This window comes from Eschrichtius robustus, chromosome 12 (assembly GCF_028021215.1).
Source record: "Eschrichtius robustus isolate mEscRob2 chromosome 12, mEscRob2.pri, whole genome shotgun sequence".
In the NCBI taxonomy this organism is placed as follows: Eukaryota; Metazoa; Chordata; class Mammalia; order Artiodactyla; family Eschrichtiidae; genus Eschrichtius; species Eschrichtius robustus.
Genome location: NC_090835.1, coordinates 56,640,682 through 56,656,188, shown reverse-complemented (window position 1 = coordinate 56,656,188; position 15,507 = coordinate 56,640,682). Strand labels below are relative to the sequence as shown.

At 40.3% G+C, this 15,507-nt stretch overlaps 2 protein-coding genes across 2 annotated transcripts in view; one reads left to right on the top strand and one right to left on the bottom strand.

Annotated features, from left to right (window-relative positions):
- Positions 1–13,074, bottom strand: part of AZI2 (5-azacytidine induced 2) — a 40,560-nt gene extending 27,486 nt beyond the window's left edge. Inside the window, exon 1 of the mRNA XM_068557522.1 lies at positions 12,628–13,074. The gene's annotated coding sequence lies outside the window, so the exon portion shown is untranslated. The remainder of the gene's footprint in view (positions 1–12,627) is intronic.
- Positions 13,075–13,277: 203 nt separating this feature from the next.
- Positions 13,278–15,507, top strand: part of ZCWPW2 (zinc finger CW-type and PWWP domain containing 2) — a 139,336-nt gene continuing 137,106 nt past the window's right edge. The window contains exon 1 of the mRNA XM_068558330.1: positions 13,278–13,345. The gene's annotated coding sequence lies outside the window, so the exon portion shown is untranslated. The remainder of the gene's footprint in view (positions 13,346–15,507) is intronic.

The following is a 15,507-nucleotide window of genomic DNA, read 5'->3' as shown; positions in this document are numbered from 1 at the left end:
TTGGTGTTCTCCTCTAAGCTCAGTGAGGGAAAGAACATTCCAACATAAGTGGATGGGTAGGTCTAGATATCATTGCTGTGGCCATCCAATTCTTTGAGGAATTAAAAACAGCTGTCTTTTTTTTTTTTTTTTAATTACAAATCCAGTCTTTACAGAACCAGAGGTGTGGCTCCACAAACAATTTAAAGCCCACCAGTCCTTTTACCACTCCCAAAACCTCCCTTTGGTTTTTGGCTAAAATACCACTTTTTTTTTTTTAACATCTTTATTGGAGTATAATTGCTTTACAATGGTTAGTTTCTGCTTTATAACAAAGTAAATCAGTTATACATATACATATGTTCCCATATCTCTTCCCTCTTGCATCTCCCTCCCTCCCACCCTCCCTATCCCACCCCTCTAGGTGGTCACAAAACACAGAGCTGATCTCCCTGCGCTATGTGGTTGATTCCCACTAGCTATCTATTTTACGTTTGGTAGTGTATATATGTCCATGAGACTCTCTCACTTTGTCACATCTTACCCTTCCCCCTCCCCATATCCTCAAGTCCATTCTCTAGTAGGTCTGTGTCTTTAGTCCCATCTTGCCACTAGGTTCTTCATGACTTTTTTTTTTCCCTTAGATTCCATATATATGTGTTAGCATACTGTATTTGTTTTTCTCTTTCTGACTTACTTCACTCTGTATGACAGACTCTAACTCCATCCACCTCACTACAAATAACTCAATTTCGTTTCTTTTTATGGCTGAGTAATACTCCATTGTATATATGTGCCACATCATCTTTATCCATTCTTCCGATGATGGACACTTAGGTTGCTTCCATGTCCTGGCTATTGTAAATAGAGCTGCAATGAACATTTTGGTACATGACTTTTTTTTTTTTTTTTGACTCTTTTTGAATTATGGTTTTCTCAGGGTATATGCCCAGTAGTGGGACTGCTGGGTCATATGGTAGTTCTATTTTTAGTTTTTTAAGGAACATAAATACTGTTCTCCATAGTGGCTGCATCAATTTACATTCCCACCAACAGTGCAAGAGGGTTCCCTTTTCTACACACCCTCTCCAGCATTTATTGTTTCTAGATTTTTTGATGATGGCCATTCTGACCAGAGTGAGATGATATCTCATTTGATTTGCATTTCTCTAATGATTAATGATGTTGAGCATTCTTTCATGTGTTTGTTGGCAATCTGTATATCTTCTTTGGAGAAATGTCTATTTAGGTCTTCTGCCCATTTTTGGATTGGGTTGTTTGTTTTTTTGTTACTGAGCTGCATGAGCTGCTTGTAAATCTTGGAGATTAATCCTTTGTCAGTTGCTTCATTTGCAAATATTTTCTCCCATTCTGAGGGTTGTCTTTTGGTCTTGTTTATGGTTTCCTTTGCTGTGCAAAAGCTTTTAAGTTTCATTAGGTCCCATTTGTTTATTTTTGTTTTTATTTCCATTTCTCTAGGAGCTGGGTCAAAAAGGATCTTGCTGTGATTTATGTCATAGAGTGTTCTGCCCATGTTTTCCTCTAAGAGTTTGATAGTGTCTGGCCTTACATTTAGGTCTTTAATCCATTTTGAGTTTATTTTTATGTATGGTGTTAGGGAGTGTTCTAATTTCATACTTTTACAAGTAGCTGTCCAGTTTTCCCAGCACCACTTATTGAAGAGGCTGTCTTTTCTCCACTGTATATGCTTGCCTCCTTTATCAAAGATAAGGTGACCATATGTGCGTGGGTTTATCTCTTAGCTTTCTATCCTATTCCATTGATCTATATTTCTGTTTTTGTGCCAATACCATATTGTCTTGATGACTGTAGCTTTGTAGTATAGTCTGAAGGCAGGGAGCCTGATTCCTCCAGCTCCACTTTTCGTTCTCAAGATTGCTTTGGCTATTCGGGATCTTTTGTGTTTCCATACAAATTGTGAAATTTTTTTTCTAGTTCTGTGAAAAATGCTAATGGTAGTTTGATAGGGATTGCATTGAATCTGTAGATTGCTTTGGGTAGTAGAGTCATTTTCACAATGTTGATTCTTCCAATCCAAGAACAGGCTATATCTCTCCATCTATTTGTATCATCTTTAATTTCTTTCAACAGTGTCTTGTAATTTTCTGCATACAGGTCTTTTGTCTCCTTAGGTAGGTTTATTCCTAGATATTTTATTCTTTTTGTTGCAATGGTAAATGGGAGTGTTTTCTTAATTTCACTTTCAGATTTTTCATCATTAGTGTATAGGAATGCAAGAGATTTCTGTGCATTAATTTTGTATCCTGCTACTTTACCAAATTCATTGATTAGCTCTAGTAGTTTTCTGGTAGCATCTTTAGGATTCTCTATGTATAGTATCATGTCATCTGCAAACAGTGACAGTTTTACCTCTTCTTTTCTGATTTGGATTCCTTTTATTTCTTTTAATCTGTGCTTTCCAGTTACAAGGAAACCTTTCCCCTCGAGCTAATTATGACTTACAGCAATTTGGTAAACTACACCTTTGTAAGTAGAATTGAAACATTCATCTTTTCTCTCTATCCAACCATTCCCTCCAGAAATTGGAAACTCTTAGGTTCCCAGCACCTTTATCAGGTAAATAAGGAAGACCACCTCCTGATAAGTACAGGAATCTCAAGGTATTTTGGGGATCTCAAAAAGAGAGAACTTCACCCAAATCTATAGATATTGCAGGCAGAATCTGTGGCAAGCCTTTGGTGTAATTTATCTGGCCTTGAGAGATCTTTTAAAGGTTTAATCTAAGATTCCTTATGAAAAGTTCCAACACAGCCAATTTATGAGTCTATGTGGTCAATTACAGACTTATTTCGCAAACAAATTAATATGGCTATATTTGGTAGAAATAAGGGTAATTTTAGAGAGAAAAAGATTATGCTTCAGTGGATTTTAAATTCTAATTTTGCCAAATGAGGCTTTTTTTTTTAATATTTACCGCCTAAGACTCACTTCTTAGATGGCTCCTGTTGTTATGCTTTATTACTGTAAAGTTTAATTGAATTATTAAAACAACATTCTAGTTTGTTTCTAAAGCTGATCACAATCTATTTTTGCATGAAGATCAGATTCACCATGACCTGCAACCAGGAGATTATGCACACTGGAAAAGACATCAGATAAAAGACCCTTTACAGCCATGCTGGATGGGGCCATATCAGGCTTCCTCTCCTGAATGAACTGTAACTCCTGTCTCTGACACCCGACTTCGACTAACTAGGACCAGCACTACCAGGCCAGAACAAGAAGACAATGACATCTGAAGTAGACAGCTGATGCAAGATGACCCAGGCCTGCATACTATTACTTTGACAATTGCTCACACTTCTGTTTATGAATCCAAAGTATTTCTTTCCTGGGCTCAATCATTTGCAAGTCAAAAAATCAATCCAAACAAACCGTAGGTTTGTGGACCTATGTCCAGTACTCCTAGATTTCCTTGGAGGATTTCTCCTCTCCAAGGCTCTAACTGGATGGCCCTTATTTTATTTTAGAAGAAACTCTAGTATTGTGCAAGCTACCCATTACCTTCAATATCACTAAGTGGGACCCTCTTACCTGGCCAATTAATGACACCTGTTCTGAATGTGCCCATAAGCACTCCTTTTCACTAGATGAAAAGATATTGGGTAGCTCCTAATGGGACCTAATGGACTCATGGAACAAGTTTATGGCCTTGGCTCTCTCCAGGATGGTTAGAAAGATGTGCAAATGGTTTCCCTTGGGCTAAAGGTCACCTATGGGTAGCCTTGGAAACAGCCGCTGCCAATTTGCCTTTAATGCTAGTGTGCTGGGTTTCTATCACTTTTCCAATAGTATGACAATTTGGCCGAGATATTTGTTAACTCATAACACATAAGAGTCAGATTTCCACTCTGAATGCTCCTCTTCCCAGTTTAGAAAAAATACTAGGAAAATGTTTTGATTTAGGAGGATCTTGGCTTAAACGTTTACTACTGACACTGTTACTCCTACTGTCAATCCTATATAGCTCTCTATAAATTAATGAACATGCACAATGCACGTGCAAGGTAGAATTGGCATAAGTCCTATTGGACAACTGGAATTGACCGTTAGTCCTTGACAGACATCTCAGTAGTACAACTCCCTAAAACAAGTTATTAGGACCCAACACCAAAGGACATGATGGACCCAGGGCACGTAAGCAACCACCCTGGCATAAGGCAGCCAAATATTTGATCACCTAATGCTATCAAAAGATTAAAGATCAAAAGGGGGAACTGATGAGATAAAATTCATGTTTTATGGTAAGACAAGAAAAATTTAAACATAAAATTTTTCTCGACAGAGACAGCAGTTATGCTGCCATAAGCCAAGGAAAGCCTGGGGCTATCAGAAGCTGGAAGAAGCAAGGAAGGATCCTCTCCTAGAGGCTTTGGAGGACGCATGGCCTAGCTTCCTTGACACCACGACTTCAGACTTCTAGCCTCCAGAACTGTAAGAGAATACTTTTATTTTGTTTTAAGCCACCCGAGTTTGTGGTAATTTGTTATGGTATCCCTAGGAAATTACTACCTTAGGAGTTTGTGATAATTTGTTATGGCATCCCTAGGAAACTAATATCTCAGGGAGTTTTGACGCTATTCTTCAAGCCAAGAAAATGCCACAGGTGAGATTTGATTAGGGGAGCAGTATTATCAGATTTTCAGTTTAAAAGGATGACTCTGACTACACTGGAAAATACAGCCTGGCAGGAGAGGAAGACTAGTTGAAAAGAAGCTGGAGAGCAGAAGCAAGAAACACTACAATCCTGCAGCCTGTGGACCAAAAACCACAGTTACAGAAAAATAGACAAGATGAAAAGGCAGAGGGCTATGTACCAGATGAAGGAACAAGAAAAAACCCCAGAAAAACAACTAAATGAAGTGGAGATAGGCAACCTTCCAGAAAAAGAATTCAGAATAATGATAGCGAAGATGATCCAGGACCTCGGAATAAGAATGGAGGCAAAGATTGAGAAGATGCAAGAAATGATTAACAAAGACCTAGAAGAATTAAAGAACAAACAAACAGAGATGACCAATACAATAACTGAAATGAAAACTACACTAGAAGGAATCAATAGCAGAATAACTGAGGCAGAAGAACGGATAAGTGACCTGGAAGACAGAATGGTGGAATTCACTGCTGCGGAACAGACTAAAGAAAAAAGAATGAAAAGAAATGAAGACAGCTTAAGAGATCTCTGGGACAACATTAAACACAACAACATTCGCATTATAGGGGTTCCAGAAGGTGAAGAGAGAGAGAAAGGACCAGAGAAAATATTTGAAGAGATTATAGTCGAAAACTTCCCTAACATGGGAAAGGAAATAGCCACCCAAGTCCAGGAAGCGCAGAGAGTCCCATACAGAATAAACCCAAGGAGAAACACGCTGAGACACATAGTAATCAAAGTGGCAAAAATTAAAGACAAAGAAAAATTATTGAAAGCAGCAAGGGAAAAACGACAAATAACATACAAGGGAACTCCCATAAGGTTAACAGCTGATTTCTCAGCAGAAACTCTGCAAGCCAGAAGGGAGTGGCATGATATACTTAAAGTGATGAAAGGGAAGAACCTACAACCAAGATTACTCTACCTGGCAAGGATCTCATTTAGATTTGATGGAGAAATCAAAAGCTTTACAGACAAGCAAAAGCTAAGAGAATTCAGCACCACCAAACCAGCTCTACAACAAATGCTAAAGGAACTTCTCTAAGTGGGAAACAAAAGAGAAGAAAAGGACCTACAAAAACAAACCCAAAACAATTAAGAAAATGGTCATAGGAACATACATATCGATAATTACCTTAAACGTGAATGGATTAAATGCCCCAACCAAAAGACATAGACTGGCTGAATGGATACAAAAACAAGACCCATATATATGCTGTCTACAAGAGACCCACTTTAGACCTAGGGACACATACAGACTGAAAGTGAGGGGATGGAAAAAGATATTCCATGCAAATGGAAATCAAAAGAAAGCTGGAGTAGCTATACTCATATCAGATAAAATAGACTTTAAAATAAAGAATGTTACAAGAGACAAGGAAGGACACTACATAATGATCAAGGGATCAATCCAAGAAGAAGATATAACAATTATAAATATATATGCACCCAAAATAGGAGCACCTCAATACATAAGGCAACTGCTAACAGCTATAAAAGAGGAAATTGACAGTAACACAATCCTAGTGGGGGACTTTAACACCTCACTTACACCAATGGACAGATCATCCATAATGAAAATAAATAAGGAAACAGAAGCTTTAAATGACACAATAGACCAGATAGATTTAATTGATATATATAGGACATTCCACCCCAAAACAGCAAATTACACGTTCTTCTCAAGTGCGCACGGAACATTCTCCAGGATAGATCACATCTTGGGTCACAAATCAAGCCTCAGTAAATTTAAGAAAATTGAAATCATATCAAGCATCTTTTCTGACCACAACGCTATGAGATTAGAAATGAATTACAGGGGATAAAACGTAAAAAAGACAAACACATGGAGGCTAAACAATACGTTACTAAATAACCAAGAGATCACTGAAGAAATCAAAGAGGAAATAAAAAAATACCTAGAGACAAATGACAATGAAAACACGACGACCCAAAACCTATGGGATGCAGCGAAAGCGGTTCTAAGAGGGAAGTTTATAGCTATACAAGCCTACCTAAAGAAACAAGAAAAATCTCAAGTAAACAATCTAACCTTACACCTAAAGAAACTAGAGAAAGAAGAACAAACAAAACCCAAAGTTAGCAGAAGGAAAGAAATCATAAAGATCAGAGCAGAAATAAATGAAATAGAAACAAAGAAAACAATAGCAAAGATCAATAAAACTAAAAGTTGGTTCTTTGAGAAGATAAACAAAATTGATAAGCCATTAGCCAGACTCATCAAGAAAAAGAGGGAGAGGACTCAAATCAATAAAATCAGAAATGAAAAAGGAGAAGTTACAACAGACACCGCAGAAATACAAAGCATCCTAAGAGACTACTACAAGCAACTCTATGCCAATAAAATGGACAACCTGGAAGAAATGGACAAATTTTTAGAAAGGTATAACCTCCCAAGACTGGACCAGGAAGAAACAGAAAATATGAACAGACCAATCACAAGTAATGAAATTGAAACTGTGATTAAAAATCTTCCAACAAACAAAAGTCCAGGACCAGATGGCTTCACAGGTGAATTCTATCAAACATTTAGAGAAGAGCTAACACCTATCCTTCTCAAACTCTTCCAAAAAATTGCAGAGGAAGGAACACTCCCAAACTCATTCTATGAGGCCACCATCACCCTGATACCAAAACCAGACAAAGACACTACAAAAAAAGAAAATTACAGACCAATATCACTGATGAATATAGATGCAAAAATCCTCAACAAAATACTAGCAAACAGAATCCAACAACACATTAAAAGGATCATACACCATGATCAAGTGGGATTTATCCCAGGGATGCAAGGATTCTTCAATATACGCAAATCAATCAATGTGATACACCATATTAACAAATTGAAGAAGAAAAACCATATGATCATCTCACTAGATGCAGAAAAAGCTTTCGACAAAATTCAACACCCATTTCTGATAAAAACTCTCCAGAAAGTGGGCACAGAGGGAACCTACCTCAACATAATAAAGGCCATATATGACAAACCCACAGCAAACATCATTCTCAATGGTGAAAAACTGAAAGCATTTCCTCTAAGATCAGGAACGAGACAAGGATGTCCACTCTCACCACTATTATTCAACATAGTTCTGGAAGTCCTAGCCACGGCAATCAGAGAAGAAAAAGAAATAAAAGGAATACAAATTGGAAAAGAAGAAGTAAAACTGTCACTGTTTGCGGATGACATGATACTATACATAGAGAATCCTAAAACTGCCACCAGAAAACTGCTAGAGCTAATTAATGAATTTGGTAAAGTTGCAGGATACAAAATTAATGCACAGAAATCTCTTGCATTCCTATACACTAATGATGAAAAATCTGAAGGAGAAATTATGGAAACACTCCCATTTACCATTGCAACAAAAAGAATAAAATACCTAGGAATAAACCTACCTAGGGAGACAAAAGACCTGTATGCAGAAAACTATAAGACACTGATGAAAGAAATTAAAGATGATACCAACAGATGGAGAGATATACCATGTTCTTGGATTGGAAGAATCAACATTGTGAAAATGAGTATACTACCCAAAGCAATCTACAGATTCAATGCAATCCCTATCAAATTACCAATGGCATTTTTTACGGAGCTAGAACAAATCATCTTAAAATTTGTATGGAGACACAAAAGACCCCGAATAGCCAAAGCAGTCTTGAGGCAAAAAAATGGAGCTGGAGGAATCAGACTCCCTGACCTCAGACTATACTACAAAGCTACATAATCAAGACAATATGGTACTGGCACAAAAACAGAAACATAGATCAATGGAACAAGATAGAAAGCCCAGAGATTAACCCATGCACCTATGGTCAACTAATCTATGACAAAGGAGGCAAAGATATACAATGGAGAAAAGACAGTCTCTTCAATAAGTGGTGCTGGGAAAACTGGACAGCTACATGTAAAAGAAAGAAATTAGAATACTCCCTAACACCATACACAAAAATAAACTCAAAATGGATTAGAGACCTAAATATAAGACTGGACACTATAAAACTCTTAGAGGAAAACATAGGAGGAACACTCTTTGACATAAATCACAGCAAGATCTTTTTTGATCCACCTCCTAGAGTAATGGAAATAAAAACAAAAATAAACAAGTGGGACCTAATGAAACTTCAAAGCTTTTGCACAGCAAAGGAAACCATAAACAAGACGAAAAGACAACCCTCAGAATGGGAGAAAATATTTGCAAACGAATCAACGGACAAAGTATTAATCTCCAAAATATATAAACAGCTCATTCAGCTCAATATTAAAGAAACAAACACCCCAATCCAAAAATGGGCAGAAGACCTAAATAGACATTTCTCCAAAGAAGACATACAGACGGCCACGAAGCACATGAAAAGATGCTCAACATCACTAATTATTAGAGAAATGCAAATCAAAACTACAATGAGGTATCACCTCACTCCTGTTAGAATGGGCATCATCAGAACATCAACAAACAACAAATGCTGGAGAGGGTGTGGAGAAAAGGGAACCCTCTTGCACTGTTGGTGGGAATGTAAATTGATACAGCCACTATGGAGAACAATACGGAGGTTCCTTAAAAAACTAAAAATAGAATTACCATATGACCCAGCAATCCCACTACTGGGCATATACCCAGAGAAAACCGTAATTCAAAAAGACACATGCACCCGAATGTTCATTGCAGCACTATTTACAATAGCCAGGTCATGGAAGCAACCTAAATGCCCATCAACAGACGAATGGATAAAGAAGATGTGGTACATATATACAATGGAATATTACTCAGCCATAAAAAGGAACGAAATTGAGTCATTTGTTGAGAAGTGGATGGATCTAGAGACTGTCATACAGAGTGAAGTAAGTCAGAAAGAGAAAAACAAATATCGTATATTAATGCATGTATGTGGAACCTAGAAAAATGGTACAGATGAGCTGGTTTGCAGGGCAGAAGTTGAGACACAGATGTAGAGAATGGACATATGGACACCAAGGGGGGGAAACTGCGGTGGGGTGGGGATGGTGGTGTGCTGAATTGGGCGATTGGGATTGACATGTATACACTGATGTGTATAAAATTGATGCCTAATAAGAACCTGCAGTATAAAAGAACAAACAAACAAAACAACTAATACTAAACTTTCATTGGGTTATTTGTATGGAAATATGTTAATATAAATGTTTCAGTCATTACATGAAATTTCTAAAAATCTTATATTTGTATTTGTATGGAAATATGCATGGAAATATGTTAATATAAATGTTTCAGTCATTACATGAAATTTCTAAAAATCTTATATTTGTATTTGTATGGAAATATGTATGGAAATATGTTAATATAAATGTTTCTGACATTACATGAAATTTCTAAAAAAAAAAAAATTTTTCTCTACCCTTTTGGGCCTCCTCCCTTCCCTTTGGTGTGTGTTGTGCATCTGCATTAACCAGACCTCCTTAGGAGATAACCACCTTCTTAATCTCGTAAGAGGCCACAATGACCCATAACTCATTACTCACTTTGTACATTTAGATCTGGATTGTGTAAACTGTCAAAAATATGTCACTTGACATATAATCCTTTGTCTCAAAAACTTATATATAACTATGCTTTGACCTCTAAGGGGTGGAACAGTCCTTAGAGCTTTCTTAAAGACTGTCTCCTGGATTATAATCCTCAGGTTGGCTCCAATAATATTAAGGTAGAGGAAAATTTCTTCTGGACAGCATGCATTTTCCTACTTCCCAGGTAGGTATTATTTTCCTAATTTATAAACAAATCTTAGAAAAATTAAAATACCTTACCTACACCTACATAAAGAATCAGCAGCAAAGGTGGGAATGTGAACCCAGATAAGCCATCTTCCAAATTTATGCTTTTAATACCACATTCTGAGAGGCAACACAAAATTGATTCTTATTTTTCCAATAAGAATCTGGACAAGGCAGAACTCAGTGGTAGAAAGAACAATGGCCTGAGATTCAGAAACCCAGACTCTAGTCTAAGATCTGCCACCTTGATTATTGATTAGTTTACCTCTCCAGATCTAAGTTTTCCCAGTAATAAAACGCCAGGGTTGAACTACATCACTGAGATGCTGCCCTTCCTATATTGTGGAGGCAAACTTTTAATGCGAATACAGTATGGCAACCTAAACAGATAGAAGGGAATTCAGTTTTACCAGGAACTGAGTAACAGATACAGTACACATATTATGACAACACCAAACTTGACTAGAAAGGTATTGTCACCACAGATGAGCAAACAGGGGCTCAAAGAAGTGAGGCAAATTTGTCTATAATCACACTGGTAGTATGTGACAGAGCTGGGGTCTGAATCAAGGCCTATTTAATAGGCTCTTTCCTCGACTTTACATTGCCTCCTGAATTGAATCTTATCTAGAATTTTCACCATCTTTCTACCCCTCAAAAGCCAGACTATCCCTGTACCCACTTCTATGGAATAAGGATTAAGTCTTACAGAGAAAAACCAACACCTACTTCTCTTTCCCTTTTGTTAATGAAATAATTAAGGGCAGGAATGAGCTAACTGGTTTATAAAGAAGGGATCGTCGAGTGCCTTTTTTCAAGATACTATGTACCTCAGCACTCAAATGCCCTATAATTCAGTGAGTGCCCAAAAATGTACTCAGCACCAGATACACAGTATGAAAAACCCCATTTTCATTTTTATAACCCTCACCGAGTTATCTCGCTAACTGCCTTAGTCCAGAAATCAGTTTGTATGGCCACAGAATCGTAAGACTCTTTCTGGGTTAGCACAGGTATGTAAAGCAGTCTACTTCTTTTCATTCCTTTCATAAATAATACACCTCAATGCAACTGAGCATCTTCACACACTAAATGCTACTGGTATTAGTGTTAATTATTCTCTAATAGTGATATGACAACTGTATTTTAATCCAAAATATAGGTACCAAAAGAAATTAAATTACACTGGTTTCATTACTTCAAGGATTATGAAGTACTTCATCACATCATCTTATTTAATAATCATGACAATGCTTTGTGTTGGCATATCAGGCAGTGTGCTTTGACTTTTAGGGGAACTAGCTCATTTGTTCTCCATAACAATTCATTAAATCTACATAAGACCTGCGAGGTGAGCAAGAATTTCCTTATATCCTTACATTCGTGTACAACTTTCCATCTTAGAAAAACATAGCATTAAAATTTAACAACCCTGTGAAGGATGTACCATTCCTAACTAACAGACGATGTAAGCAGTGATCACAACAGGATGGTAAATTAGACACGGTAAGTTTAGATAACTGTAATGTAAACCACGTCTTGAGATCTTGTTCAATTAAATTTAAAGCTCTAAAAATAAAAAAGCAAGCGTCTTCTATGTTTAAGAGGCAAGGATCAATTTCAATCCTAGTAGGTTGTCTTTGATCATCTCAGCATATCTCCAATATACCCTGGAGCAATTTGTTTCCATCTGTATTACAGTTTCTGTATTTTCTCTCACTTCTGAGTATCTGAGTTCCTTGTTTGTAGGGACGAGGGACTCAGCCTACCTGGCATGTAGTAGCCACTCAACAAATGATGGAAAACCATCCTGAAAAAACCTAACATTATTGTTAGCCATCGGTGATGTACAGGGGTCGATTTACATCGCCCCAAGCAGGACCGTACTAACCATACGTCCCTCTTTGGTTTCCGATTTAAATGCAGCCCCAATGAATGAAATAAAACTGCAGACGCCCCGGTAAACCAGAGCACGGTAAGAAAACAAGCACTAGGGATAACCGAGGACCAAGCGGGGCCCGACCCGGCTCGCGCGAGTAGACGCGGTCGAGGATGCCGGGCGGGCCGCTCCCAGGTCCAAGGTTTGGAGAAATGACGCGTCTCTCCGCACCGACGACGGCAGCAGAGGGAGGTCCCGGCACCGCCCGCGCCCCCGGGCCGGCCAAAGCGGGTCACTCACCCCGAACACAGGATCCGTGGGGCCGCCCCCAGGGCCGCCGAGTTTCGATTCCCCAGCGTTTGGAAACGGACCGAAAACAAACCGGGTCGCTAGGGGTCACCGCGGGCTTCCTGTTTCCTCAAAGACAGCGCCGCTTCCCCGGCAAAGGCAGCCGCTCCGGGAACGCCGCGAAGGGACTCCCATTTCTCCCGCCTCGGCGGCGCCAGGGCCGGCGCGGCCGGCCAGTCGGCTGCGGCCTGGGAGGCTCTGGAAGGAGGGCCGAGCCAAGGCCGAGGGCCGAGCCGCCGCCGGAGAAGGCCGGTTACCCGGCCCCGTCAGCGCCCGCCCTAGCCTCGCGCCGCGCAGGGGGAGCGCAGCAACGGGGCTGGCTAAGAGGGCGAGCAGCTCATGACCGGAAACGGGACGTCCAGTAATCCACGGCTCGGCGCCTGAGCCGCGCAAGCAAACCGGAAGTCAGGCCGGAGGGAGATGGGAGGGCGTTCGCCAAGCCAGTGCTGGGGCAGTGGGGAGGAGAGGTGCACAGAAAAGCAGGGCGCGGCGTACTACGCGTCCCGTGAGCCTCCGCCGCGGGGTGGGCGGGGCCGCGGCGTGCTACGTGTCTCGCGAGCATACGCAGCAGGGTGGGCGGGGCCGCGGCGTACTACGTGTATTGTGAGCTCCCGCGACTGGACGGGCGGGGCCCTGGCGACGCGGGAGGCGGAGGCGGTGACGCAGTGTGGTAAGGCGTTAACCGCCTTGGCGGAGGTTGAGGTGCTCGCTTACTACAGCGCCGTCTTTTTCCTTCAGCGTCCGCTTGGGGGTCCCCGAACGTTGTAGCGCGTGTTGGCTCCGCTTAGTAGCGCTCTTGTGGGTTTCTAGTTCTCGCCTCGCGGTGGCCGGGAACTGGGGACCCGTGACGATTCGCGCCTGCGGGGAAGCCGTTAACAACCCGACTAGTTTCGGGGCGTTGCTCCGGGTCCCCTCGTTATTCGGCACACAGCTCTTGTTGACATTGTGGAAGCTGTTGACTTCGGGGGGGGGGGTGTACCCGGCTGCGCCAGGTAGAGGATGGACAGGCCTGAGCTGTGGGGTCACGAGTAGTTGAGTTGGGGGCCGTCCTTGGAGGTCGCAGGCATACAGAACCCCTCCAGCTGTAGGCCTATATTTGATTAAACGAATAAAGGAGAAAATGGTAATTATAGGGCATTTATCCTTACTGACTGCCAGTTAGCAACAGTGATGCTCCTCCCCAGCCCTTTCGAAGTGTTTTGTCAACTAAGGACTTAAATATTGTTGAAGTCAGTGTTCTGTTGGAAGATGTTTTTGCATCGCGTTTTTTTTTCTTAAATTAATTTATTTTATTTATTTATTTTTGGCTGCGTTGGGTCTTCGTTGTTGCATCCGGGCTTTCTCTTGTTGCGGCGAGGGGGGGGCAACTCTTCGTTGTGGTGCGCGGGCTTCTCATTGCGGTGGCTTCTCTTGTTGCAGAGCACGGTCTTTAGGTGCGTGGGCTTCAGTAGTTGTGGCATGCAGGCTCAGTAGCTGTGGCTCTTGGGCTGTAGAGTGCAGGCTCAGTAGTTGTGGTGCCCAGGCTTAGTTGCTCCGCGGCATATGGGATCTTCCCGGACCAGGGCTTGAACCCGTGTCCACTGCATTGGCAGGTGGATTCTTAACCACTCTGCCACCAGGGAAGCCCTGCATCGCAGTTCTAATTCATCAACCAACAGTCAGCTCATCAAGGATGGATTCAGCTCTAGGGTTTACTTTAAAATATTTTTCTGTTGTTGTTAAGCCTCTCTTTTTGCTTTAGATTTAAGTGAAAATTCACAGCTGTTATGAACAAAGCACAACTTAAAGTTAACATGACATTTAAAAAATGTTTTAAAATCTATATTAATGTAATCATTTAGAAAGAGCCATTCACTTCAGTTTATCAGGCTGGGACATAAGAGCAGTGTTTTTAATATTTTGGAGAAGAATCCTTTTTCTGGCTCGGTAATGCACTTTACAGAATAAAAGCAAACCACCGAGAGGTATGTTTTGCCTCGTTTTTGAAGAATGCTAACAAAATCTGTTGAGGCACCCCCAAATCATCAAAAATAAAATGATAATCTGGTTTCTGATTTGTTGATCTGGAAATGTTGAATCTTTACTCACAATTTAGAATAATTTGAGACTTGTTGAAAAAGAAGGGAAATTCATTTTTATCTTTTGTCTCTGAGTAAATAAGATGACTTCGCTCAGTATTTTACTATATGTGATCAGTCTGTTTTTGTTTTAAAATACACACTTCTCTATTATAATAATGAAAAAAAGTGGGTCTTATTAACAATACAATTTGCTTGTTCAGAATGCATAAGCTTATCAATTTAGTCAAGTAAACCATCCTAATTTTTTTTTTTTAATTTTTATTTATTTATTTATTTATTTATTTTTGACTGTGTTGGGTCTTCGTTTCTGTGCGAGGGCTTTCTCTAGTTGTGGCAAGCAGGGGCCCCTCTTCATCGCGGTGCACGGGCCTCTCACTATCGCGGCCTCTCTTGTTGCGGAGCACAGGCTCCAGTCGCGCAGGCTCAGTAGTTGTGGCTCACGGGCCTAGTTGTTCCGCGGCATGTGGGATCCTCCCAGACCAGGGCTTGAACCCGTGTCCCCTACATTGGCAGGCAGATCCTCAACCACTGCGCCACCAGGGAAGCCCCCCATCCTAATTTTTTTTGTCAGGGAATGGGGGCGGGGAGAGTGGTACGCCCGGTAGGTTATGACAAAATGTAATCCAGATATTTGTTAAATTGAGCTGGAAATGGTCACTTTCTATCCACCTATGCATCCGCTTTAATTAATTTTAGCAAATAAATTATTAAAGAAAACTTGCCACACTTATGCTTTGTTATAAGCATAAGT